This window comes from Leptopilina heterotoma, unplaced genomic scaffold (genome assembly GCF_015476425.1).
Source record: "Leptopilina heterotoma isolate Lh14 unplaced genomic scaffold, ASM1547642v1 Lhet_125, whole genome shotgun sequence".
NCBI lineage: Eukaryota > Metazoa > Arthropoda > Insecta > Hymenoptera > Figitidae > Leptopilina > Leptopilina heterotoma.
Window position 1 is genome coordinate 1,526,386 of NW_025110845.1, and position 27,400 is coordinate 1,553,785.

Here is a 27,400-nt window from a genome sequence, read left to right on the forward strand (position 1 = left end):
TTGGGATCTCAAAGGGATTTGGAGTAAAAAAATAAAACGTAACCACAAATTACGAACATATGGGGCAAAATTACTCAACTGCCCAGGTAAAACAATGTATTTTCTCTAAACTTTGATAAAATGTTACTATTATTAGTAGAAGTGTCAATATTATTTTTTTTAAATTTGATAAAATATTTTTTGAGTTATGGAGTTTCAAAATTTTGATTTTTTTGAAAATATCTTTTTTTCGATTTAATATATTGATAAGTAAAATTAATCAAATTTAAAGTGTAAATAGTAATTTTTTAAGGGGTTTTCACGGGCTATAAGCTGGTGATGAAGAAAAAGTTGATTTCTGTCAATTTGACCTTGAAATTCAAGGTCAAATTCTTAATTTCAATATACAGTAAAACCCGGTTAATACGATCCCGTTTAATACGATTTCCTGCTTAAGACGCTCATTTATGGTGGTCCCTGCAATTAAAGACATACATTTTATATCACGCCTAATACGTTTTCCCGCATAAGACGCATTCTTAGTGCGGTCCCTACAGAATGGTATTAACCAAGTTCTACTGTATCTCAAAATCGGTGTTTTTGATTTTTTTGTAACCTATCCCAATCGAAAGCTTACATTTTTTCATATGAGCCATGTAAAAATCAGAGTGAGACCATGGAACTTTTTGAAGAAATTAATTATAAACCATCATTTTCTATGTAAAATAATGATAAATTATTATTTTCGTCAAAAATTCTAATAGTCCTACTCTGATTTTTACATGGCTCATAGAAAAAATGTCACTAGCTTATAGCCCGTGAAAATCCCTTTAAAAATCACTATTTTGCCCCATATGTTCGTAATTTGTGGTTACGTTTTATTTTTTTACTCCGAATCCCTTTGAGATCCCAAGATGAAACTTACAGGACATGTAAAGCACATTTGGCCTAACATTTAGTAAAATTTTGAAAAAATCGAAGATGATGTTTTTTCAAAAACGGATTTTTAATTTTTCAAAATTTCAACAAAAAAAAGTGTGTTGAACTGACGTGGAATCCACCAAATAAATGTATTTTAAAATTATTTTTCTTTCGTCTTAGAATCACTGAGAAGGTGAAAACTTATTTCTACAGCTAAAAGACGTTAGTATCAGGTAGTGAGAAAATTTTAGGTTTTAACTATTTTTTTTGTCAAAATTCAGCACATCTGCTTCCCTAGTAGAAATTTGTCATGTAGCAACTCGATTGTTCAAGTTACTGGACAGTTTTTGTCATGGACGCTGATTCTAGGCGGACTGGTAAATAACTGTAAAGTTACTGAGCAACGCTCTTCGTCAAAGATTCAAGTTGAATTTGATATTGGCTAGACATAACTTCTGTCAAGTTTTTATAATGTTACTTTAAAGTACTCCTAGAAATTATAGTTCTAAGTTTGTTATGTCGATGGCACTGCAATAATGTCTAATAACAGGACAGCTCGACTGACTAGTATTTGCTAGAGATAAGTTTGTTTTTATTCTTTTTAATATTTTAAAACTTTTCATTTTAATTTGTTAATAATTAAAAATTTAATTAATTTATTATTATTTACAATGATCGTCAAAGTGGCTGAAGGAACATCATTCGCGAACGTGCTAAAGAAGGTTCGTGAATAGGCTGACCTGGAGGCCAGCAAGACAAGGGTTTTGGGCGCTGTGCCCACTAAAAAAGGAGACCTTCTTATCAAAATAGGAGGAACTTCAAGTAAGGCGTTGTTCACCGAGGAGGTGACAAGGACCATTGGAGCCCTAGGTAAGGTGCAGATGGCGGACCGGCGAACTACGTTGGAAATCAGCGATATGGATGCCCTTACAGAAAAAGAAGACGTACTGGGTGCCCTGGAGAAAATTTCTACGGTACCAACAGGAAGTAGGAAGGTGACGGTTCTCGGACCGAACAAGCGAGGAGCAAAGCTCGCTGTCGTGGTCACCAGTCAGGAAGACGCTGATAAGCTGGAGGAAATCGGGCACATAAAGATTGGGTTCGTCTCCTGCAAGATAAGAAGAAGAACTATGGTCACATGGTGTCATAAGTGCCTTGACTACGGCCATATAGGTAGAGATTGCCAAGGTGTAGATAGGTCGGCTGCGTGCTTTAAGTGCGGAGAAGCCGGCCATAAGGCAGCAGATTGTAAGAAGAGCTCATGCTGCTTCTTATGCCAGGCAAAGTTCGGCGAGAAGGAGAATATCCAGCATGTCGCCGGATCAGGTGGTTGCAAAGTCTTTAGAACTGCCCTCTAGGAAGCAAAGAAGACTTTGTCAATGACAAGGAGGAAGTAAGGCCAGAAAAAGAGCGGCACGGGAGAGTCGCGTTAGCGACTTAATAGGACCTTCACTCACGAAGTTCGAAGCCAATAGGTAGTTCCGTGGGTTGAAGAATAGTCCGGATTAAGACAGGAGTGGTTTTTAGTGGGTCGACCAAAACAAGAGCGGTCATCCCCACATAACATGGGATTCCTTTATCCAGGTATCTGAATTCACAGATTTTCCACTTCCGACTACAAAAAAAAATTTATTTTGGACATTTCAGAAATAGCGGTCCTAAGTTGGCCACCACTTTTTTTTGCTTGTGAATAAGGAAGAAATGCATACTCTTTTCAGTTTCGCAGAAATTTTACAAATTTAATACATTTAGGATAATAAAAACGCATTATTTAACTATTTTTGTTTAGAAAATAAAGCATTGTTTTATTTCATTTATTTGCAGTGGTGGATGGCTGTGGAGACAGGCGTTTTTGTGCCATGTCTTTTCTAATGTTTTTTAAACCATTTTTTATATTTTTTTGTCTTTGTTTAATTCCTACGTCACACTTTTACGGTCTTTCTCGTGATGAAAAACAAAAAAAGGAGTAAAACATAAAAATAAAAACAAACAAAAACATTAGGTGGCCAACTTAGGACCACAGTAGATTTTTACAAGTTTCAAATTATTACGCTAATAAAAAAAATTTATTTAAAAAATCAACAGAACCTCTTATTACAACATTATATAAAGGAACTAACACACACACTCATTTAGAAATTTTTAATTATTTATCTCTTGTAGCTGCTCTCGAAAAAACAAGAAAAATTAAATTTTTTTGGTCGTAAACAATATTATTGTCCTCACAATGCGTAGAAGAATCTTAGATTATAATTAGGTCCATAAATTATATCATGGTTTATCAATATATCATACCACAAAATTATAGATTCGTCCAGTATACCATCTCTGAGAAATGCAGGGTGGCCAACTTAGGCCCACGGCCAACTTAGGACCACGCTCCCCTATTAAAAATAAAATTAATTAATAATTATTTATAATAATTTATAATAAATAATAAATTAATAAAATTAATTAAAAATTTAATTACAGTAATCAATTTAATTATTAATTGTTAACACGTTGTAAATTAAATTACTAAAAAGTTATAATAATTAAAAAAACATCTAAAATGTTTAATTACATAGAAAATATTAAAAGTATATACCAATGCTTAAAATCTCTATTTACGGCACTGAACTGAAACATGTGTAATTCTTAATCCTCAGTATCCATTGCGTTGAACGGCCGAGTGCGTTAAGCGTGCGACTTTAGTCCAGCGTGACCCGAGTTCGCTCCCTGTTACCCCCCAAGATTTTTTTCGGTGAAATTGCGTTATCGTGTTAAGGTTTATATAGATTATAATTATATATACTAATAAAAAATATTTGGTTCAGTGTTATTGTTAATAATAGTGCATTCAAATTTAAAGTTGTTTGAAACTCCGCCGCTGGTTGTCCACTGCCGAACATCATCGATGTCTTCGATGTGCTGGAAGAAGTGGATGCATATCCACTGCCAGACATGATTGACATCATGGATATGTTCAGTAGACCTTGTCGTGGTGGCGGGGCTTTCAACTAAAGGACAACCAAACAGCAAGAAAAAATGAATTCAAAAAATTCTGAGAAGGTACCCCATGTGAGCAGGCCGAAAACGGGAAATCTCACCATCGGTCCCAGGACCGATGCTCAAGTGCGCGCGGATTGTGGGGGCGCACAATTTCTTGCAGTGCCACGAGTGATCGTGGAAAGGGTAGATCCACAGAACATCGTGGAAAATAAAAAAACGAGGAAAGGAAGCACGTCGAGCCTTCTGAGTGTGTCAAGCTGCAGTAGCGGAAAAACCGTTCATAGCGCTATCCACTCAGAAGTAGACGACGAGGCGATAGAAGAGACTCGCGAGATATGCTTGCGGCTCAGAAAGGAGGAGGCGACTTGTCTCGAAAAAATGGAGTTGGAGGTCGCAAAGATGATAAAATCTTGTGACATTCAGAAGACCGTCAATAGGACGGTAAAGGATGGACTCATGGTCATCGACGTCCTGCTAAAGGAGGCAAGGGCAAAGCATGCCGCGGCCGATGAGTCGGACTTTGATTTGGCATGCGTTCTGAGCGGTGCGGAATGCAACCGCAAGGACCGTAAGAAAGAGAGAGAGCGTTTCTATAGGCGTAATCTCAAAAGCGTCTTAAGAGATGCTCAGAAACGGAAGAGAGAGGGTGACAGTCCAGAAGAGACTCGAACCAAAACCGATAAGAGGAAGAAGGAGGAAGCTCCTCCAATGGAAACGGAAGTACCAGATCCAAAGATTCCTCAATTGGAAAGAATTGGGTCAAAAAGATCCACAGTTCTAATCCGAGTCGGTGAAGGATTGACGTATGCTGACGTTCTGGGTAAGCTTCGCAAAGAGGTCAACCCAGAGGACAGCCATACGAGAATAGTAGCAGCAAAAGCTACAAACAAGGGGGACCTTCTGATTAAGTTCAGAGGAGACTCCGATAAGGACGCTTTCACCGCTGAGGTCACCAAGGCGGTTGGAAGCATGGGTAAGGTGCAGTCATGGGATCGAAGAGTTACACTCGAGATCCGTGATTTGGATTGCCTTACCCATGAAGCTGAGGTGCAACAAGTGTTGTCTGAAGCAATGGGTAAGCCAGTAAACAGGAGAGTGACGGTCTTAGGACCCAACCGCCGAGGGATAAAGCTCGCGGTTGTAGTCACCAACCTGGAAGAGGCGAACAGGCTGGAGAAATTGGGACACGTAAAAATTGGTTTTATGTGTTGCCCAATCAAAAGAAGAGTAATGGTCGTCCGGTGTCATCGATGCCTGGGATATGGCCATATTGGAGCCAAATGCCAGAAGGAGGACAGATCGGCTGCGTGCTTTATGTGCGGTGAGGCCGGTCACAGGTTCTCCAACTGTAAAAACAACTCAAGTTGCTTTTTGTGCAAGGAAAAGATTGGCAATAAGGTGTCAACCACCCATATTGCAGGCAGCGGAGGATGCGGAGTCTTCCGGACGGCCCTTGAGGAGGCGAAGAAGACTCTCGCAAGAACTAAAAGCAAATAAGAAGTATTAAAAGGAGCCAAAAAGCGTGATTTAAACAGCTTTTAATTTGTTTGTTTGTTTTTTATTAATTTATTTTGTGATTTATTTGTCCTTATACATTTTTTTGTTTAATTTGTTTTGTGTTTTTTATTCGTCTTTAAACAGTTTTATCTTTTCAACATTATATACGTGTTTACTTTTTTTTTCTCTTTTTTATATCCGTTTACAATTTTATCTTTTGACTTTTTACACTTCTTAAAATATTTGTTTTTTTTAATTATTTTTGTGCTGCGAATTCCGCTTGGACTTTGTAATAGTTTTAATCATTTTTTTTAACTACGGACGCAGGAGGACCGCAGAGAAAGGGAGAAGGTCGCATTAGCGACAGAGTTGGAGCGCCACCCTCGAAGGCTAAAGTCTTACGACAGTTCCGAGGGAGGGTAAAGGGCTCCAGAAGAAGGGTTACGGGTTTTAGTGGGTCGGGCTGGTAGTAGGTCGCCAGTTTATTAAATTTATTATAACATTTATGTATTTATCTTTTTTTTAATATTTCTATTTGTTTCATTGTACCAACCCCACATAACCTTGGAGTGCGGAATCCAAGGTATCTGTAGGCAGATTTTCCAAAAGTCCCTAAGCAAAAAAAAAAAAAAGTTGTTTAAAAACAGTAAATATTAAGGATATTCGAATTTAGAATTTTTTTTAATTGAATTAAAAATCAAAAAGTAATGTAGGAAATTACATTTAATAATTAACTATTTTCATTATTTTTATATATTAATATTATTAATTCAACTAATTAATTAAAAATTATATATTGTTATTATATAATTTTTTATTGTATTCCATTTATTATGTATATATTATAATGGATACAGAAATTTTCCAAAAATATTTTTCATTGAATTTTTTTGTTGCTAAATAGAAATTTTATATTAATTGCATGAAATAAATGTGTGAACTACAGTAATTTTTAATATCAGGGACCGTCACGGAAATCAAATTTTGATTTCGTTACGATATTCCAAAACAAAGCGAAAATATTAATGTATTTTGATTTTGATTCGGTAACGAGACAAAATTTACTTCCTATTTTGATTCTGATACTGTAACGAAACAAAATTTACTTCCTATTTTTATTCTGATACACGCATAGAAAGGGTTTGCTGTGGCAGCGAATATTTTGCTGCCACAGCAAATCTTCTTCGTTGAAATAGGGACAGCGAAAAAGTTCGCTGTGAGATCAAACAAGTTCGCTATGACAGCAAACTCGCATACATTTTTACTAATGTTTGCTGCCACAGCTAACATGTTCGCTGCCACTGCAAACTTCTTAGCTGTGGTAGCTAATTTTCAGAGATTTCACAGCAAACATCTGTTTACTGCTGCAGCTAATTTCTTTTTTTCCGTGTACTGTAACGAAACAAAATTCACTTCCTATTTTGATTCTGATACTGTAACGAAACAAAATTCACTTCTATTTTGATTCTGATACTGTAATACTGCAATTCGGTTTTCTTATAGAAACAGAAGTCGATTCGAATTCTACTTCAGATTTCTTATGTAAAAACGATATTATCTTCTGATATATTTGACATTTGCAAAAAATTTAGGTTCAATGAGACTTATACATGCGCAGTAGTATTTTATCAAAATTAAAACAAAAAAGAATTTTGATTTTGATATTGAAATCAAAACGAAATAGAGTGGAATTTTGATTTTGATATTAGAATCAGAACTAAATAGAGTGGAATTTTGATTCTGATACCCATATCCGAATCAAAACAAAAGTATTTTTTAATTTTGTTTTGATTCCGTGACGGTCCCTGCTTAATATTAAACAAATTTTTAGTATTTTAAAAGAATTAATTTGTCTAGTTTTTCTACTAAAGCGTTGACCAGAATTTATAAAGTTGGGCTATATAATAACTTGATGAAAAAGGCGTGACACTCCATTCCAGTTATTAGCCAGTTGGCTAGTAAAGTAACTAGACAATTTCAAGCGCGACTGGATAGTTCCTTTATAATAACTAGGACAAATTTCTACTAGGGCTCTATTGTATTTAGGCTTGCCTTGCAGTAAAACGACAACCGCCATGTGTATTTCTACCTATCAAGGGTTATATTGTTTTATGACGGTAACTCTGGTCAACCGTTTGCACTCCCTCGCTATCTTCATACCTGCATCAAAAACCTCTTCTTTTGCACAACCATCCTTTTTCAAAAATTCCATGATTGCCAGATTTTACATTATTTTCAAAAATAGATGTTGCGAAATGTACCTGACAACTGCAATGCTGTTAGGTTATGATTACTTTGGTCAGAATACGAGTAATCGCCGGACTCACTACACCTCGGCAATGATTACTCCGCGCACTCAAAAGTATTTTTAAACACAATTAACCCCTCTTATGTATTCAGTGTTGATTTTTTAATGTTTGATTGTAATAAATTAAGATATTTTAAAATGTTAATTTATTGTTTCAAAGTTATTCAAAAACTATTGCACTTGAAACTCAAATCACAAAAAATTAACAAATTGATATGATTTAATTCACTGCGTATCACAATTTGCACCTTAAACAAAAATTACAGTTTTCACGTAAAAAACTATATATGACGGGATCCACGTCAAGTGACCCAGGTCCAAACTTAAAATGTTTGTGATCAGGTAAAAAGTTTGCACAAACAGTAGTCCTATTAGATACAATAAAAAATATCAAATATTATTAATTTATTTAAACAAATATAAAAACTGGAGGGGGTCAAAGTTTAAATTTTTGGTCTTACATGGAATATTAGAAAAATTTGTAGTTTCTTTAAAACAAAACGAAAATACGTTTTCTATTTTGGATTTTTCTGCTGTTTTTCAACACTTTCTAATGGTGTAAACAAATGTAGAGAAAAAAAAATTTTTTGACCTTGAAAAATTAAATTAAAAAATCAAATTTCATTTTTTTATCAAATGGACAGTTTTTATTTTTTAAAAAAAAATTTTATCATAAAGGTGAGGTTTTTTCCTAAAAAAATGTATAGGTCAAAACATGGGACAAGAACTTTTAACTGGTCAAAATAAACATTTACTTCTGCAATCCACCGCCCCTGCGCGTTGTTGGGCTGTATATTGTTTATAACAATTGAAATAAATTATTTTATGCTTTAGTAATTATCTGGTGGTCATATTGGATGAATTTGAATTGATTTAGATCATGTGCAGCAACGGAATAAGAAAATAAACGTCCTTTTTTAAAAAAGTGTATTAATTTGTTAACTTTGATTAAAAAAAATTATAAATAATTAAAATCCCCAAAATTGTCCTCGAAGGATGTCTTAAGAATTTATTCCCCTTTAATTTAAAACAAAGAACACTCAAATCGGTTAAAAATTGTAAGGTGTAGACATTTTTTAATAGTAAATTGTAAAAAAAATTCCACTGCAGGTCGGTGCACTGCAGAAGTAAATGTTTATTTTGACCAGTTAAAATTTCTTGTCCCATGTTTTGACCTATACATTTTTTTAGGAAAAAACCTCACCTTTATGATAAAATTTTTTTTTAAAAAATAAAAACTGTCCATTTGATAAAAAAATGAAATTTGATTTTTTAATTTAATTTTTCAAGGTCAAAAAATTTTTTTTTCTCTACATTTGTTTACACCATTAGAAAGTGTTGAAAAACAGCAGAAAAATCCAAAATAGAAAACGTATTTTCGTTTTGTTTTAAAGAAACTACAAATTTTTCTAATATTCCATGTAAATTTTTGACCTGGGGCACTTGACGTGGAACTCGTCATATATAAATTCATTGCACATTGCAAAACACTTTTATTCACATGGAAAAACTAAAGAATATAAAAATTCACCAACAGTATCTGAAGAAAATAATCACAAATTGCACCTTAACGGTGTTCTATGGTCTCTTAAATTTCTAGAGTATGTGCAACAAACAGTTATCACCCAACAAATACAGCACTGACCGGTTTAAATGACGTAAAATTGGTAAACAATCACTTTCGAACTAATTTTTCTCTACACACAGACACTTTATACAAAATATGTCAACGTACAATGGATAAGCATCTCCTATATTGCAACCGCGTTTCTGAACGGATTAACCCTTTCAGTCACGCAATTAGGATAATAGATAATACATTATAAACGCTATGGTAAATAGGGTTTCTGGGGTCAATGAATACGAATCTAAGGTCAGATTTGCAGAATTTTCAAAATTAAAAATGGCGGATTCAATATGGCGAATGAATTTTTAAAAATTTGTTTGCCATATTGGATACGCCATTTTTAATTTTAAAAACTAATATCGGATTCGTAGTCAGCAACCCCAAAAACCCCAGAGTAACAAGTTTTAAGCAAATTTGATGGGTTTTAACAAATTAATCTATATTATTTATGTTTTTTGTTATTAACAAACTTATACACGACAACGCATTATTTCAGGTTTAACTTGACTGAAATAAAAGTAAATTAGTAGCATATACTTTAAATTATAATTGTTTTCTGAATTCTCGGGGTTTGCTGAATATTAATCTAAAATCAGATATGCAAATTCAAAATGGTGGATTCAATATGGCGGAAAAAATTAAAAATTAAACAAATTTGCTTGAAAATGGTCTCTCGGGGGTTTTTGGCGTCGCAGATTACGAATCTGAAGTCAGTTTTTAAAAATTCAAAATAGTGGATCCATAAATCCATATGGCGGACATAAAAAGTTACGAATTTGGAAACACCCTCCTCTTTTTTAATATGGGCTTGGGACCGGCAGTAACAGAGTTTCATTTTTTTTTAAATTTTTAATTTTTTTAAAAATGTTTTTAATGTTGTTTTTTTAATGTTTTAATACTTTTATTAATTTTTTTTATTTTTTGAATATTTTTATATTTGTCGTAATAAACGACAAAAGACAAGTGACGAAACATAAAAGACGAACGACAAAAAAAACAAAAGACAATCAAACGAAAACAAAGGAAAAATGACAAACGACAAAAAAACAGTACTTCTCTCCTATTTTTACTATTATTGTTGTTATAGTCGTAACATTAGATTCGCCATTTAAAAATTTTGTAAGAATGATTCCAGATTTGTATTTATACACCCCGCAATCTTCCAAGAAGCAGCATTCAGTCCTATATTGTCAATTTTTAATTTTTGACTATCATATTGTATCCATTATTTTAAAGTTAGAAAAACTGACTTTAGATTCGTAATCAGTGATCTAGAAAAATCCTAAGCGGTAATTTTCAAACAAATTTGATGGATTTTTTATTTTTTCGTACAACATATTAAATCCTTCATTTTGAATTTTAATAAACTGACTTTAGATTCAGAATCAGTGACTTCAAACACCTCCAAATGCCAACTTTTAAGCAAATTTGTTTCATTTAAAAATTTTGTCGACCATATTGGATCCGCCATTTTGAATTTTGACAAACTGACTCCAGATTTGTAATCAGCGATCCCAAAAACCCCCGAAAGACTACTTTAAAGTAAATTTGATTAATTTTTTTAATTTATCGTCCGCCATATTGGATCCGCCATTTTGAATTTTGAAAAACTGACTTTAGATTCGTAATCAGCGACCCCAAAAACCCCATAGTGAGAACTCTTAAGTAAATTTGTATAATTTTTAATTTTGTCCGCCATATTGGATCCGCCATTTTGAATTTTGAAAAACTGACTGCAGATTCGTAATCAGCGACCCCAAAAATCCCCGAGTGACAACTTTCAAGTAAAATTAAATAATTTTTAATTTTATAGTCTGCCATATTGACTCCGCCATTTTGAATTTTCAAAATTTTGAAAATCTGATTCCAGATTCGTAATCAGTGACCCCGAAAACCATAGGTACTATACCTATTGTAGATATTTTTTAATTTCCCAAATTATGGGACTGAAAGGGTTAACCCTCTACATTCATTAAACGAGATGTCTTAGTGCATTTTTTCAATAGAGGTTAGTGAAAGGTGACTAATTCAACTTAAAAAAGTTTTTTCTTAAACAATCTAATATTATTTTTATTTTTAGAACAGCAGGGACATCAATTATCATTTAATTGAAGAAACTTTTAGGATCGAGTTTGGAATTATCTTCATTACAGGATATAACAAAAATTGCTTTACAGATTTTAGGCTTATAATCCGAACACACTTTTTGCTTATGAATATTTTTATTTATATACTTTATATTATAATTTTAAACAGAAACGTGTCAGTATAAATTTTAGTTATAAAATTGAGTGATATAATTAAAGAAAAGGAATCTATCATTTGTAAAAAATCAAAATTTATTGAATTTTCTACATACAAGACTGAATGTAATGTAATAATAATAATTATGTGAAAAATTTCGTTTAAAAACTCTAGAAGTTTAAATACTCTAAAAATCTTCTATTGCTTCCAAATTTTTTTTTCCTATTGAAACTCTAAAGTTTTGATGAAAAATATGATAAATTGCCTAAAATGCATAAGTGTTTTTATATTAGTTAAGTTTTTAAGTATTTTATAAATTTAATTAATTTTTGTACATTTATTTGTTAATAATCTTTTTAAAAAATATTTTAAATAGAGGTCATTAAAAGTATCCGATTTCCCAATTCGTGAGTCTTCATTCCTTATTCAGCAATCCAACGAAGAATCCAAAGAAGATGAAAAGAATAAAGAAAACCTTAGTTTTCTAGTAGATGGAGAAGCTCGGATAAGTATCTGCTAAAAAAATTAAATTAAAAACACTTTTTATATTTTAAAAAATCGTCCTGTTTTTATAGTTTTAGGGGAGAATGGCATAGCTTCGAACACTCTTAATTTCTAATATAATAATGTGTTTTTACTATTGAAACAAATTGCAACAGTTATATAATGTTTAACTTTTATTTTTGAAATATTGATTCAGTATTTTCTTTTTCTTTTTTTTCAAATTGAATTTTCTAAAAACCTGAAAGTGTCCGGACACTTTAAAGAACGTATGTACGCTACATTGAATGTCTTATAAAACCTTATTTTATGTTGACTTTCTATAAATATTGAATAGATTTTTCAAATTATTTCAATTACATGGTTTATTTTCATTGTTTAAGACATCATTTGATGTTACTTTATCTAGTCCTATATGTCAAAATATTTTTCCCCTTGTCCGGGGCTACCCGACAAATTGTAGGGATTTTAATACTCAGATTTTTCCTCATTTTTCTTTTAAAAGGTTTGATTATTTTATAAATGAATTTATGTTAGAGATTGAAAGAAGTTTTCTGTTTAATATTAAAAAGTTTAATTAATATTCTAAAAATAAGAACACAAATTATTCACCGAAAAGCTTAAGTGTTGGAGCTACCCCATTCTTCCCTATGTATTAAGGGGTTACATGGGTCAAAACGTCCGGACAATGTATGATTGTTTAATTTTTTTTTCATAAAATAAATAAATTTTTTTATTTGAGTGTTTTTATATCTTAAAGTACACTATTAAAAGAGTAACTTGTAAAAATTTCGTTAAAAAATATTTAAAATCAGGGCCGTACCTACAGGATCTTTGAAAACCCTTCCAAAAAAGCGGTGGTCACGATATCTTCTGATTGGTTCATTTAAAATCAAAAAACCAAATATTTTCTGTTAGTGGATGAGTATAGCTCGTGATTGAACGAAGGAATATGTTTTTGTTGATTAGAACCGATTTTACATGGTCTTAATGGTTCTAAAAATTTTAACTTTTGATAAAAGACACTGTCAAACATCCAAATTTCAATTTCTTTGAATACCCTTCGTTCAATCACGAGATATATTCACCCACTAACAGAAAATTTTTTGTATTTTGATTTTAGATGAAGGAGTCAAAAGATATCTTGACCACCGCAAAAGCAATTTTTTTTGAAAGGGGCTCGAAGAACTGTTGCTACGGGCCTGATTTTGAATATTTTTATAAAAAATTTAATATCTTTCTCATTTAATAGTGTACTTTCAGATACCAAAGTGTTCAAATAAAAAAATTTATTTATTTTATGAAAAAAAAATTATTAAAAAAACATACGTTTTCAGGTCGTTTTGACCCATGTAACCCCTTAATTTTTCTTCTATTTTATCAACTCTTTGTAGTTAGTCATTAGATTTTGTTATTTTTTATAGAATAAGATTAAAAATACTACACGCGTGCATATTAAAAAAATACTCTAAAATGTTATTTGGTATAATATGTTTCATACCTATACAACTAAGGATCAAACCATGCTTAATACCGCTGCCAAGTTGTATATTTTTGTTATAATTTTGGTGTTAATTTTATTAACACTTTGCTTCTTCATAGATAATAATAATAATAATAGAAATATATAAATAACTTTTTATAAATATGGTAAAAGTAATTCAATCTTTCTTCAATCAATGTATTTTTAAATATCCTACAAGATAGCTAAAAAAAAGTTTTTAAACAAAAAAGTTGAATATCTCCGGTGAATATGGACAAAAAATGTTTAATAAGGGCTCAAAAGATGCGTCTAAAAAAACTCTACAAAATTAGAAAAAAAAGTTTAATATCTCCGGTTAATATGGACAAAAAATGTTCAATAAGGGCTCAAAAGATGCGTCTAAAAAAACTACAAAATTAGAAAAAAACTTTTATAGTTGTTCTAACATAAGTATATAATAGTATAACTATAAAAAATATAGTTAAGCTTTATCAATCGGGCTGAAAATACTCTTATATTACCCACATAGCACAACTTCAGGCGAAAACCAAATGCCCACCCTTTTGCGAGTTCGCAGAGCGAACTCGCTGCTGGGAGGTTAAAATGCGAATTTGCTGCGAAATTGAAAAGCAAATTAGCTGAAAACTTAAAATGCGAAATCGCTCAAAAGTTGAAATGTTAATTCGCAGCGAATTATCTGGAAGTTATCCACGATAAGTTCAGAAATTATCACTGATAATTTTAGATAGGTTGTGGATGTAAATTTGCTAAAAAAATAAGACAAATATTTGTTAAATATTTAAAATAATATTATAATAAAATAAAAAAAATTAATTTTACTCATTTTATTATTTAATTATTATTCTAATTAATTTTGGGAAGTTAGGAATTTTAGAGACAGTTTTTTTTATTTTGAAAAACAATTAGGGGGGAATGGGGATTGAATGCGGGTTTAACGGACGGAAACGAAAACAAAACAACCAACCTAACCAACTGCGCTAAACGACCAACTACTGAAACAAAACAATCTTTCTCTTAAGTTATAAGTGACTTTATTGGTTGACAAATGAAAGGCAGGTTACCGTAAAAGAGGCTAACTTCGGTCATGTTGGGTTAATTCGCTCAACAGATACCTATTTTTTCAAATTCGATTAGCATATTTTTTAGACAGAAATATTTAAGATTTACAATTATTTTGGTTAATATAAATGGTGAACTTTAATTGAAAATTTATTTGCAGCAGATTCATTGGTAACTTTCAATAAAAATTATATTTAAGGGGACATTCCAGTTCAAAACAGGCAAAAAGAAGGCTTTTTTAGTATATATTATTAAAATAACTGTGACATTTATTTAAAAAATTTCTTTTACATGTAATAAATAATTTATTTAAGAATTTGTAAAAAAAAAATTTTCATTTTTATTTCAAAATGGCGGCGATATACGCCATTTTCGAAAATGCCCATTTTCGGTGGTAAGATCGATTCCAATCTTTCTAAAACAGATAAAACCAAAAACGAAGTGACATTCTCTTCGTTAGATATTTCTTCAGGTGTGGAACCTCAAAAAAGTAAAATTTTCTTCCCCCAATTTTTTTAGAGTACTTTTTCCCCAAAATATGCAAAAAAAGGTGTTTTTATTCAGAATTTCTCCTATAAAAAAAGGGAGTTGGAAATTTTCCAGTTTTTGAGGTTCCACTTATAGGCATGATGACGCTTAATCAAAAGCCGTTTGATTTTTTTAAATCGCTTCAGAAGAACTCGAGATATCACTCTTACCAGATCAAAAAAATACATTTTGAGGAAAACGCATTTAAAGTTTTTGTTCATAAGATTCGAAATTTTTTTTAAAAAATCATCGGATTTGCTTGAAAATCGTTACTCGGGGGTTTTTGAGGTCGCTAATTACGAATATGGAATCAGATTTTTAAAATTCAAAATAGCGGATCAAATATGGCAGACATTTTTTTTTCAAAATCATTGGATTTGCTTGAAAATCGTTACGAGGGGGTTTTTGGGGTCGCTGATTACGAATATGACATCATTTTTTCAAAATTAAAAATGGCATAAGCAAAATGGTAGACGAAAAAAAAATTAAACGAAAAAAAAAATAAAATAAAAAAATTTTCTTTTCCGCCAAATTGGATCCGTCATTTTGAATTTTGAAGATTTGATAACTAATTTGTGATCAGCAACACCAAATACATTTTTTTTGTCTTTTTTAAAAAATGCAGATGAAAAAACATTTAAATCATTCGATTGCTTATCCGCATACAAAAACATCTTTGACATGGCGAAGAATAAGGATGTATAACTTTTGTTTTACTTCCGAGTTTGCAATAATATTTTAGGAGAGTATTCTTGACACTATAAGAAATCCGAAAATAAAAACAAAAAATCGATTTTTTTGACATTTTGAACTGGAATGTCCTCTTAAACCACAAGTGAATAATTTTCTGAACATTACATTTCCTGTATCTCCAACATGATTTTCATAAAGCACAACACTAAAAGTAATAAATAGATTCTGCAAAAAATCAATTTTTTTAAAAAGTTCAGTAGTGTAAATTCGCTCAATAAATAAGTCTACAAAAAAGATGCGTAGGCCTGGATATTTTAAGTATGTTAATTATTTTAATTTATAATTCGATTTTTTTATTAATAATACTCTTATAACTGAAAATTAAATGATTTAACCCATTAACGCCCACCAGGACGCAAAATGTACCATGATTTCACGACTCTTACTTTGTATGAAATAATTAGTTAAAAATTTTAGGGAATACCATTATCGACGTAAAATTTATCGCTTTTTCATAATATAAAGCCAAAATTTGTTTATAATTATCACAAAAAAATGTATAACAATTTTATTGCAAAAAAAACACACTTCTTTACGAAAAAATTTTTTTTAATTATTATTTTGACATGGAAAATTAAAGAATATGGTCTCCAAAGCATAAAATATCGCGTCCTCGAACTCTCAGCTACAAAAATTCATAATTACTTTTATTTAAATTCAAGATAGCGGATATGAAAATGGCCATTTTTCCAAAATGCAAACGGCCGAAAAAAAATTTCGGGTAATGTTTTTCAAAAAGTGATTGGATTTGCTTGAAAATAGTTACTTGGGGGTTTTTGCGGTTGCTGATTACGAATCTGATATCATTTTTTCAAAATTCAAAATGGCGGATCCAATATGGCGGACATATTTTTTAAAAAGTAATTGGATTTGCTTGAAAATAGTTACTCGGGGGTTTTTGTGGTCGCTGATTACGAATCTAATGTTACTTTTTTTAAATTCAAAATGGCGGATCCAACATGGCGGACAATTTTTTTAAAAAGTGATTGGATTTGCTTCAAAAAGGTCATTCGGGGGTTTTTGGGGATGCTGATTACGAATCTGATGTCACTTTTTCAAAATTAAAAATGGTGGATCCAATATGGCAGACAATTTTTTAAAAAGTAATTGTATTTGGTTCAGAATGGTCATTTGGCGGTTTTTGAGGATCCTAATTACGAATTTGACTTCACAACAATATTATGTTTATCCTCCATGGCCGTTAGCCGTCAACAAAATTTTATTGACGTTGCCCAGCTTTTACCACAAGAAGGTCAACGTTTTTTTAAATAAATAATATAAAATTTTAATTCTGCTTTCTAAATTTGAATCAACGATAATTATGACACTGATATAATTATGAAATTTTTTATACAATGATAAAAAAGAGACTAACACTACATGTGATTTGATTGAAAACAAGTGACGTACATATGTATGCCACATTGAATGCACAATTTTTGTGTCCTTTTGTTGCACTTTGCATGGTAGTGGCAATCTTTTTCAAGGCAAAATCAAAAAAAAATTTTAAATAAAAAAAATTTTTTATCCTACATGCACAAAAATGGCGCTTTTAGATAGCTGACGACAGTAAAGTAACTCATTTGTTTGACCGTATGAAAATGGCGACCATTTTCTCCCATGTGCAAAAGTAACAGCTGATCCCATGCATTATTTTTGCCCAAGGGAAAAACGGCCGCCCATTTCATAGAAGTCGAACAAGTGAATGACTTTTATTCCCTGTCGTCTGCTATCTGAAATCGCCAGTTTTGTGAATTAGGAATAAAAAATATCGTAAGTAACATGGGAATAAAGGCAGCCAATTTGTTTACGATGATTTTTGTGACACGAGTGGAGGTCTCGGGGCGCCCTCGACCTCCACTCGTGTCACAAAAATCACTGTAAACAAATGGCTTCCTTTATGCCCTTGTTGCTTAATATACTATTTTAAATAAAATAAAAAAGTTGCTTTTTTGCACGTCGACCTCCATGTGGTAAGAGCTGGGCAACGACAATAAAATTTTGTTGATGGTTAACGGACGTGGAGAATTCGCTATTTTGAATTTTAAAGAAGTGACATCAAATTCGGAATCAGCATCCCGAAAAACCCCCGAATGACCATTTTCAAGCAAATCCAATCACTTTTTAAAATAATTGTCCGCCATATTGGATCCGCCATTTTGAATTTTAAAAAAGTAACATCAGATTCGTAATCAGCGACCCCAAAACCCGCGAGTAACCATTTTCAAGCAAATTTAATCACTTTTTAAAAATTGTCCGCCATATTGGATCCGCCATTTTGAATTTTGAAAAAGTGATATCAGATTCGTAATCAGCGAAAAATCAGGAAAAAAGTTTAAAATACATGGAAAAAAATTTTCTTCCCAGGTCTCAAAACATATTTTTCAATTCTCCCTGAGTAGTATGGTTTCTTTGAAAAATAGGTAATCAATTCAAAATCTTGCACATCGATTTGCCTTGCAGAGAAACGAGTCCAAGTTCGGCGCCCTCTATTGGCAACAAATTGAATTACTGTGTCTTAAAGAGATTCATGAAAAACAGGTTCAAAAGACACCTCAAAGGTGTCACTCCCCCTAAAATAACTCTACATTTCTTTGTTAAAAAGATTGATTGTTCAAAAATTACAGTTATTATTTGTAAATTGTATGTCAAGTTTCAATTTTTTGCTAACAATAACAAGATTTGTTAGACATTTACTTACTTTGGTTTTCTTAATGAATTTCTATCTCAAAACAATTTAGAGACTGAATAAAACTAATTAACAAATACATAATTTTGTTAATTATTTCTATACATGGAATCAATTTTAAAAAAACGATAGAAATTCATTAAGAAAACCTAAGTAAGTAAATCTCTAATCTTGTTATTGTTAGCAAAAAATAAAAATTTGACATACAAGTAACAAAAAATAGCTATAAAGTTAATTTATTTTATCGCTTTGCATATAATATTGCAACATTTAAACAATATTTCTCTAAATTTTAATTAAAAAATATTAGGTATTGAACAAGATAATGAGATTTTTCTCAGGCATCTCCTTTGACAAATGCACTTTGATTTTTTGTTTTAGATGATTCTATTGCGAATTAGAGTGTACACCACAAATCAATTTTTTAGGCGCCTAAGGAAAATCTCATTATCTCGCTCAATTCTTAATATTTTTTAATTAAAATTTAGATAAATATTGTTCAAATGTTGCAATATTATATGCAAAGCGATAAAAAAATTAACTTTCTGCGTATCGCTAAAAAATTCTTAAAAACATGCTTTATTTTTACCGTATAGATCTTACACCCTTAATACAATAATAAAAGTTTCATTATTATGATAGATTTTGCAGAATTGATTACTTATTTTTCAAAGAAACCATACTACTCAGGGAGTATTAAAAAATATGTTTTGAGCCCTGGAAAGAAAATTTTTTTTCCAGGTATTTTATACTTTTTCCCTTATTTTTCCATGGCTTTTTCAGGTATTCCAGGATTCCAGAAAGTGTAGCAACACTGTTATATCGTTTTAATACAATTCTCTATATTATTTAAAAAAATGGAAATAATTTTCACGATTTCTGTTTCTAAATGAAAAATTGTAATTGGTAAATCAAAGCTATTAATTTTTTTTCCCTTTTTTAGGAAAATGTAAAATAATTGATTATTTTAATGACATTGATAAAAATTGTGTTTGACAAATCAAGGTCATTACATTTTTTTCAAAAAAATGTACAAAATTGCTTATTTTAATCGTAGTTTAATTAAACTTAATTAAAGACGTTTTAAAAAATTTAATTATTATTTATTTAATTTACCCTCTATCTGACGTGCAAAATATGTAGTGACATAATATAAACAGTTTGATTACAAACATTGTAATTTACATTATAAACAGTTTATTTACATTCGATCTTACACACACATACATCGTACGTCAATTCTGAAATTACTAATTTTAAAAATTAATATTTCAATAAGTAATCAGTAATTTATATTGAAAATTGAATCTTGAAATTAATGTAGGAAATTATTTGCTGATTGAGAATTTTAATTAAGGAAGATTTCGACTATATCAGCAATTAGTGACATCTATTAGACGTCAATTGAACTCTTTGGTTTAGAGTCAGGTGTTATTCTTAAGATAATTATTCCGATATGGTTGTCGGTAAATAATTATATTTTTGAATTTAATTTTTGATCTGAAAAAATAAGCTGCGTGAACGACTGCACTGTGCATCTGTGAGGACTCGAACCCCAGTTAATAGCTGCCTTTCGCGGGACTAACGCCTACCAATGCACCATGCCAACACAGCCTGGACGTTCACGTTTCTTATAATCTCAGATCAAGCCCATACACTAGTCGAAGAGCTGTATAGTTAATGTAGGAAATTATTTGCTGATTGAGAATTTTAATTAAGGAAGATTTCGACTATATCAGCAATTAGTGACATCTATTAGACGTCAATTGAACTCTTTGGTTTAGAGTCAGGTGTTATTCTTAAGATAATTATTCCGATATGGTTGTCGGTAAATAATTATATTTTTGAATTTAATTTTTGATCTGAAAAAATAAGCTGCGTGAACGACTGCACTGTGCATCTGTGAGGACTCGAACCCCAGTTAATAGCTGCCTTTCGCGGGACTAACGCCTACCAATGCACCATGCCAACACAGCCTGGACGTTCACGTTTCTTATAATCTCAGATCAAGCCCATACACTAGTCGAAGAGCTGTATAGTTAATGTAGGAAATTATTTGCTGATTGAGAATTTTAATTAAGGAAGATTTCGACTATATCAGCAATTAGTGACATCTATTAGACGTCAATTGAACTCTTTGGTTTAGAGTCAGGTGTTATTCTTAAGATAATTATTCCGATATGGTTGTCGGTAAATAATTATATTTTTGAATTTAATTTTTGATCTGAAAAAATAAGCTGCGTGAACGACTGCACTGTGCATCTGTGAGGACTCGAACCCCAGTTAATAGCTGCCTTTCGCGGGACTAACGCCTACCAATGCACCATGCCAACACAGCCTGGACGTTCACGTTTCTTATAATCTCAGATCAAGCCCATACACTAGTCGAAGAGCTGTATAGTTAATGTAGGAAATTATTTGCTGATTGATCTGAGATTATAAGAAACGTGAACGTCCAGGCTGTGTTGGCATGGTGCATTGGTAGGCGTTAGTCCCGCGAAAGGCAGCTATTAACTGGGGTTCGAGTCCTCACAGATGCACAGTGCAGTCGTTCACGCAGCTTATTTTTTCAGATCAAAAATTAAATTCAAAAATATAATTATTTACCGACAACCATATCGGAATAATTATCTTAAGAATAACACCTGACTCTAAACCAAAGAGTTCAATTGACGTCTAATAGATGTCACTAATTGCTGATATAGTCGAAATCTTCCTTAATTAAAATTCTCAATCAGCAAATAATTTCCTACATTAACTATACAGCTCTTCGACTAGTGTATGGGCTTGATCTGAGATTATAAGAAACGTGAACGTCCAGGCTGTGTTGGCATGGTGCATTGGTAGGCGTTAGTCCCGCGAAAGGCAGCTATTAACTGGGGTTCGAGTCCTCACAGATGCACAGTGCAGTCGTTCACGCAGCTTATTTTTTCAGATCAAAAATTAAATTCAAAAATATAATTATTTACCGACAACCATATCGGAATAATTATCTTAAGAATAACACCTGACTCTAAACCAAAGAGTTCAATTGACGTCTAATAGATGTCACTAATTGCTGATATAGTCGAAATCTTCCTTAATTAAAATTCTCAATCAGCAAATAATTTCCTACATTAACTATACAGCTCTTCGACTAGTGTATGGGCTTGATCTGAGATTATAAGAAACGTGAACGTCCAGGCTGTGTTGGCATGGTGCATTGGTAGGCGTTAGTCCCGCGAAAGGCAGCTATTAACTGGGGTTCGAGTCCTCACAGATGCACAGTGCAGTCGTTCACGCAGCTTATTTTTTCAGATCAAAAATTAAATTCAAAAATATAATTATTTACCGACAACCATATCGGAATAATTATCTTAAGAATAACACCTGACTCTAAACCAAAGAGTTCAATTGACGTCTAATAGATGTCACTAATTGCTGATATAGTCGAAATCTTCCTTAATTTGAATCTTGAAATGTTCATTTATCTATATTAAAAGTTTTTTTTACTATATTCATCCAATAAACGATTTTTTTATTTATTAAATTAATTGGTTAATTAATTTCATAAAATTAAAAATTTATTTTTATAAAATATATAATAATACATTTAATTGTTGAGTAACATAATTATAAATTAAAGACATATTTAATTGGAAATCAAAGGATTGAAATAAATACTGTAAAAAATTGATTTATTTAATTTAATTAGTTAACTTGTTTATTTCATCAGTTTTATTTGAATACTAAATACTTTAAGTTTTTATTTATAAATATGATTCGCAATAGTAATGAAAATATTTCAATTATACGAGGGTCATTTCGTAGGATAGTGAAAGTTCATGTCTCAGATTTTTTTTATATTTTGTTTATTAATAGTATTTTGGGTCCTAAATAACTGTACCAAATATTAATTAAATAACCGACAGATTAGCTCAGTCGGATAGATGCCTGGCGTTGGCGGACGTTTAAGGACCAAGGGTATAAGTACCCTTGGTTCGCGCCCACTTGGCTTGGTATTTTTCCGGCACGTGAGACAATCTGAGCGGAAGGTTTGACGTCGAGGTATAATGATGTGCACCGTCGATTATTGTCCGGTACACACCATTAGAACTCGACTGTCGATAAACCGGTTGTACTCAGGAGAGATTTTCTACAGTTTCCCTCTTCTCTGGCGAGAAAACCCATTGACGGGTGGTCCAGGCGCAATGCGAGTACTCCTAATAAAAGCCGGCTGTAGACGCAAATTAGGTTAATATATAGAAAATATATGTAGAATGGTTATGCTTAATCCAAAAAAAGTATTCCTCGGGGACTCTTGTCGAAGTGCGTAAGGCCAATAGGGCAGGAGTATAAACAATAAAAAAAATTAATTAAATATTTTTATTATTTTTCAAAATATTTGCATTGCAAATTTCTTGACATTTCTTTTCATTTTATTATAACTCACTTATTTTTCAAAATTTTGTAAAATTGTTAAGAACCTTTTTTACTTAAAAATCATTAAAGTTTAATAAAAAAATTGGAAATTAAAAATATTAATTTTTAAAATAATTTATTTATAAAATAATATTAACAATATTAAAGTCCGTATTTCCGTTCGCATATATGTATATATTTTGTCTGTTCGCAGTGATTTTGTCTGTTCGCAGTTAGAAGGGACCAAGTGCCCCCCGCTGCGAGCGCTACTTGGAATTGAGTCCCGAGCAACCCTCACAGCGGGGGTCGCTCGGACCCTTAAACCCTCATTAACCACTTGAGCGGCAGGGCGTCAGAATTGGCGTAAGACGTAGAAGTGACAGAAGCGGCAGAAAGGCGTCAAGACTTGACTCCGATTTTCTGATTCTGTAAGGAGATTTATAATATCAAAATAAAGTATTCTTTTTTTAAGATAAAAGAACAGACTTATAACTTCTTTAATCTTAAAAAAATTGGACAAGTGCGAGTTGTACTCGCACTGCAATGGCGGGTTCCGTACACAAATGTTAAAACAATACTTGCAACATTTATCGGTAATTAGTAGAATTAAAATAAACAATTAAAAAAATATATTAAAATCATTTGATAAAAAAGAATAACTAAAAAAATTAAAGTATTGTATATATCTAATAATGTAAACAATAATAAGCAGAGGAACTATATTTTTTTTTTTAAACTAAAAAAAATTAAAAAAAATTTTTTTTTGAAAAAAAATTAAAAAAATTTTTTTTTTAAAAAAGTTTCTTAAATAAATTTTTTGTCGTCAGACTGTAATAATACATTAGGATACCAATTTCCAGCTCATTAGGTCAAATAATGTAGCAGTTACGGAAAACAAATTTTTTTTTTTAATTTTTTAGTTTTTCCTTGACAACGCTATGGCCATCATTACATATCAAGTTCTCTATATTTTTCCTGTAATATTCGAGTAAAAATACACCAGCATGCAAAATTTCAGCTCTCCGTGTCGAATAGTTTAGAAGTTAAGGGGGGGGGGGGGAATGGTCACTTTTTATGCATTTTTGGCCAAAAATCTTGTTATTTCCTTGACAACGCTATGCCCATCACGTCCAATCACATTCGCTATATTTTTCCTGTAATCTACGAGTGAAAATACATATCTGGACCGAATTTGAGCTCTTTAGGTCAAATAGTTTAGCCGCTAGGGGGGGGGACACGATTTGGCTACGGACAACAGAGTCTCACCAATAGGGTTCCGCCGATACACCGTAGGTGTACGGAACCCTAAAAAGAATACTTTATTTTGATATTATAAATCTCCTAACAGAATTAGAAAATCGGAGTCAAGTCTTGACGCCTTTCTTCCGCTTCTGTCACTTCTACGTCTAACGCCAATTCTAACGCCCTGCCGCTCAAGTGGTTAAGAAAAACTGTTAATGACTTTTTCTATAAAAATATAAATTTTTTAAATTGTAACATTCTTAATTTTCCATTAACATATTTAAATTCCTTACTTTTTCACGATTTTATACATATGTTGTTTACCAAAAAAATGTTAAAATTTAAAAATTAAGTTTAACAAAATACTGCAAATATTGGGTCAAATAGCATTAAAGTGATTTCGATAAAACCTATGTGATACAGTAAATATTTATTTAATAATAGGTAGGTATGGTTTTTGGTAGAGCTAACTTCATTCTATGTATCTGGAAAAAATAATAAAATTTTTTAATTTTAACTTTTTTTTGGTAAACAACATATGTATGGGGTCGTGAGAAAGTTTCGACTTGGTGTGCCGCATAGTGGGGGAAGGCTACTTCCCCTCACGGAACTAACTTGGACATCTCCCCTTGTATGTAGTGTAGAGAGTTAACGATCCTGCTTCGTGAGTGGTATATTCATTTTTTGAATATATCACATTACTATTTGATATATTTTTTTCTATTTTGGATAACATTAGATATTTTCTTTTCTTTTTTTGATATAATTTCTCTACATCTTGTAGAGAGTTAATTAAAGTGTTTCGTGAGTGGTATAGTTATATTTTTTTAAATATTATATTATCATTTGATATAGTTTTTTTCATTTTGAATTTAAAAGATATGGAAATTAACATTTAATTTTTTTTTCTGATTTAAATAAGATTTTATATTTTTTCTATTTTGAATAACATTTGATTTTTTTTATTTAAAAGATAAGAAAAGAAATATTGGATAAAATTTTGATTGATTGGATATTGAATGAAATAGGAATTTGACGTATTTAAAATTGATTAAAGAGAAATATATTCGATGAAATTAGAATTTGACTTTTTTAAAATAGATTAAAGAGAATACATTGGATACAATTAAAATTTGGCGAATTTGAAATAGATTAAATAGAATATATTGGATTCGTTTTTTGGGGGTTTTAGGGGTCGCTGAATTCGATAACGAATGAGTTTCAAGTGAATCTAAATTTTTTTAAATTTTTGTAGTCGCCATTTTGAATTTTTTAATCTAACATCAGATTCGTGATCAGCGACCTAGAAAACCCCAGAAAAATGAATTTCTGTTGAAACGCATCAATTTAAAAATTATCCGCCATATTAGGTCGCCATATTGGATCCGCCATTTTGAATTTTAAAAAACTAACCTCAAATTCGAATTCAGCGACTCCAATAACTTTATATATCATGAAATCATATTTTTTTGTAAACTTTTTTTTTGGACCGTTGTTGGACCATAAGCGGTTTTAATTGGACTGCAAAGGGGTTAAAATAAATATTACAATTTTTTGTAATTCACTATTTTTTTAATTGTAGCAGCATCCATTCGAAATAGAAAGCAATTTATCGCAAATTAATTAGTAGATATACAGGGAGCGTTCTATATACAGATTCCTGCACCGACATGTTACCGACACTTTTAGCCCAGACTCAAACCATTGGGGGGGGGGGGTAAGAACTTGATGACTAGGCGCAAATGACGTCATTCACAGATTCCTGCATCGACATGTTACCGACACTTTTAGCCCAGATTTAAACCAGTTGGGAAAGGGTGCGATTCAGATTATGATAATAAGCCGGAAATGACATCACAAGGGGGGGTATTATTCAGACCATGATTCTGAGGCGGATATTACATCACAGGGAGGGGGAGGCAATATTCAAATTATGATGCTTAACCGGTAATGACATCACAAGGGGGGTAATATTCAGACCATGATTCTGAGGCGAATATGACATCACGGGGGAGGGTGCGATTCAGACCATGATGATGAGATGGATATGACGTCACACTTCCTAGAATTTTTGCTTGTGTATTTTGATATCTTGTTGATTAGATTCTTATCTAAGGAATTTTTACCATTTACTTGTTGTTTATAATGTCTTTGATTTATTGCTTCCGGTTTAGGATTTATCTAAGGAATTTTTCCCACGTATAATTTGATACCTATTTATTTCTTGGAATTATTGTCTTTATTTAAGCTATTGTTTTACATGTAATTTGATATCTTGTTTATTAGATTCTTATCTAAGGAATTCTTCCCATGTACTTGTTGTTTATGATATCTTTGATTTATTGCTTCCGGTCTTATTATACAGTTTATTTATTTTGTTTTGACTAAGTTTTATCTAAGGAATTTTTTTACAAACATTTTCGGTACTTTTCATAAGCTTTTAATCATACCTCAATTCTACGAAACATATAATTAACTTCAAGGTCAAATAGGTCGTATCTTGTGTATATAAAGAGAGCAATTTTTCTAAACGAAATCATTCCTTCAGTTTAAGTTGGCTGATAAACATATTATTAGCAAAGCATAGTGAAATTCAAGTGCGATTAAACAAATAAATACAAGAAATTGATAAAGTTAGAAGCTTAATTATAGTCTGATCGGAGTTAATCATTTTAGCAAAAAACTAAAAGTTTTAATTCAAGTGATAAAAATGAATTTCGATAAATTAAACACAGCAATAATTAAAGTTATGGAAACTGATAAAGCTCCAGTTATTGTAAAGATTTTGTGAAAAATATGAACGATGCTTTTAAAACATTAGGTAAAAAAACTACAACGGAGGAATTATATTTTTGGATAAATAATAGTGTAAAGAACATTAGATTGCTGAATAAATTGTTAAGAAATGGATCCGTGTCATGTGGAGAGAAAAGAAAGATTTTGTCAACTATTGGACTACTGAAAGCAAACAGCAGAAAGTTTAAGAAATTAAGAAGAACAGGAACGGGCTTATTTAAAAAGGATGAGAGATGGATCAGGTGGGAAGAATTAGAGAATGCTTTTGAGAATCGAATTAGAACAAGTGTAGTTATAAATTTAAAACTTAAAAACATAGACAGTTTTCTTAGTGATGCAAAGAAAATGATTATTTCTCGA

The 27,400-nt window shown here is 31.5% G+C and overlaps 1 protein-coding gene across 1 annotated transcript in view; it reads right to left on the reverse strand.

Annotated features, from left to right (window-relative positions):
• Window positions 1-11,690: 11,690 nt before the first annotated feature.
• Window positions 11,691-27,400, reverse strand: part of LOC122512727 — a 772,233-nt gene continuing 756,523 nt past the window's right edge. Inside the window, exon 15 of the mRNA XM_043628757.1 lies at window positions 11,691-12,080. The gene's annotated coding sequence lies outside the window, so the exon portion shown is untranslated. The remainder of the gene's footprint in view (window positions 12,081-27,400) is intronic.